Source organism: Limulus polyphemus, unplaced genomic scaffold (genome assembly GCF_000517525.1).
Source record: "Limulus polyphemus unplaced genomic scaffold, Limulus_polyphemus-2.1.2 Scaffold36, whole genome shotgun sequence".
Lineage (NCBI taxonomy): Eukaryota > Metazoa > Arthropoda > Merostomata > Xiphosura > Limulidae > Limulus > Limulus polyphemus.
In genome coordinates, this window is record NW_013665646.1 from 85,302 (window position 1) to 87,851 (window position 2,550).

Sequence of the window (2,550 nt, forward strand, 5' to 3'; positions counted from 1 at the left end):
ATCCAGCTTACAATTATGTCAAGGCTACAAAAAAAATCAAAAACACTTGCTGGGAAATGTAAAAATATCTAAATATATCTTACTATAGATATATATCCTGTGCTAGTGATGGAAATATGAAATTAAAAATTATTTCAGCCATGACACCAAATTGGAAATATCAAATATTAAAACTCGTCACAATTCCACACTATACAATGACCAAAATCATATTTTTAAGCCAGTCCAAGGAGATCCTTGTGCTGTATGAAATAATCCAATTAGAAAAGCTACTAACTCGTACCAACTTGCACAAATAGCTGAATCACCCCCTTGAAATTGATTCACCACCCCATCCTCAGGAGCGGTGGACAAAGATACAGGGCTAAACTAGTACAAGCTTCTGTCAGATAGTTGTTGCTGTGTGTAACCTTTACCGAAGCAAAAGGATCAAAACATGTTTACGACTTTTTTACATCCAGCTTACAATTATGTCAAGGCTACAAAAAAAATCAAAAACACTTGCTGGGAAATGTAAAAATATCTAAATATATCTTACTATAGATATATATCCTGTGCTAGTGATGGAAATATGAAATTAAAAATTATTTCAGCCATGACACCAAATTGGAAATATCAAATATTAAAACTCGTCTATGATATTTATTATTTTAATTTTGTGTGTGTGTAAAATGTTATTTTAATTAATGAGATGATCAAAATATTGATTCTTATAATGTTTCAGTTTCATGACATTTAATTTGATTTTTAATTAATAAAATACATTTCGGTTTTAAATTGTGTATTTTCTATTTATTCTAATTTCATAAAATGTATTTGTAAAGTTTGATTTTATCTTTAATATTACGAATTTCAGTATTTCAAAGACTTGGTAAATAACCAAAAGAAATTGCGCAAAGACGCTGTGCAAGAAAAATTACTCAGTCACATACTGTTCAATTTTATTATTAAAACTATAAGTATATTCATGTAATATGAAATTTATATTTATCCATTAAACGTTTCTCAAAAAATAAATAAAAATAATTAAAGTTTAATCTTTCATTGATTTTTTATCTCGTATGTTGTGTCACCACATTTCAGCCATATTCGTTTTCCATCTACTGTTGTGATTAAGTGTAACACTCAGTGATTCACTGTAGAATCGTGGGCTGTTATTTACTACATCTGTCAGGAGGTAAGAATACGATATATATGACCAATTTTGATTTAAGTAAAAAAAAATTGAAATCGTTTCTGAAAAGTACTGATGATTTAAGAAATTGCAATATTACTAAAACTATTTATTTAATTTTAAACGAGTTTTCCTGGAGGCTGAACAAGTACTGCTATTACTAATACTAAGTAATACTACTATTGTTACTGTTGAGTTTTATCCTAATTCCTATACTGAGGCTATAGATATTGCCAGTGCCATTAACATTTAGGCGATTTACTGATTTCGATTAACTACTCATTACTACATTAGCCATGATTATCATTGAGTGTTGCGTAATTAATATTAACAATACTAGTATTGTTACTATTGGCACTTTACTGATACAGATTGGCTTAAGAAAGTTATTGCACTGTATAGTGCATGTTTTGTTTTTTTAAATCAGAAATTTAAGTGGAAATCTTGTGAGTTACAAATTACATACTATTTAATTTAAAATATAAATATTTTTTTATTATTAATATTATTTGGAGGGTGAAGTTTTTTTCTTACAACTACTTAAACTAGGCCATCAACCAAATACAACAATGATATAATTTAATTATTTTATTGATTATAAAAATAATAACATAAATAGTATAATTAATCAGCATGGGAAAACATAGTGTCAAAGAATAGCAAATGTTGTTATGATTTATAAAATACTCTGCTAGTGTTACTTTTACAATTAGACCAAAAAACTTGAATTTGAAAGATAATTTGTACAATATCTGCTGATCATATAATAATGTATGACAACTCATTTCATGTTGTCAGTGGAATGTGTATAATAATAATAATGATCTGGTTTTCACTGCTCTCTTTAATAGAGAATGCTTATTTTATTGTTTCTTTATATATTATTGGAATATCACTTTGGTTCTAAAATGTATTATTTGTTTACATTGTTACAAAATTACAAGTTTCCCACCATTTTCTTCAAATATCTGTGAAGCATGTATTATTCATTTCCATGCTGAGTCAGCAAAATAATCAAATGAATAACCTCAAATGTTTTGCTAGTTTAAAGTAAGTACATCATGTTTTATCTTTTTTTTTTTTTACTAACAACTCATGGAAAAGTTTTTTTATGCTAAAAGTTATAGTGATTCTACTTCACATGTGGATTTTTACAAACCCAATAGTAATCTATTCTATATTTGTTAAAAATCCAAACTCTTTATAAAGTATGTTGTCATTTTTGTGTAATTTTCTGTGTTAAGTAATATGCTAAAACTTGTTTAAAATGGGCTTTAAAGGTATTTGCTGATATATAAGAATTATTTTTAAGTAATATTGTTACGTCTCCGTTTGTTAATTAACTTTCCGTAACTTCGTTCCGACGAAATTTTAAC

General features: G+C 27.0%; 1 protein-coding gene across 1 annotated transcript in view; it reads left to right on the forward strand.

Annotated features, from left to right (window-relative positions):
- The first annotated feature begins 1,038 nt into the window (after positions 1–1,038).
- The window catches only part of LOC106460956 (ras-related protein Rab-14), an 18,170-nt gene continuing 16,658 nt past the window's right edge, over positions 1,039–2,550 (forward strand). The window contains exon 1 of the mRNA XM_022387887.1: positions 1,039–1,177. The gene's annotated coding sequence lies outside the window, so the exon portion shown is untranslated. The remainder of the gene's footprint in view (positions 1,178–2,550) is intronic.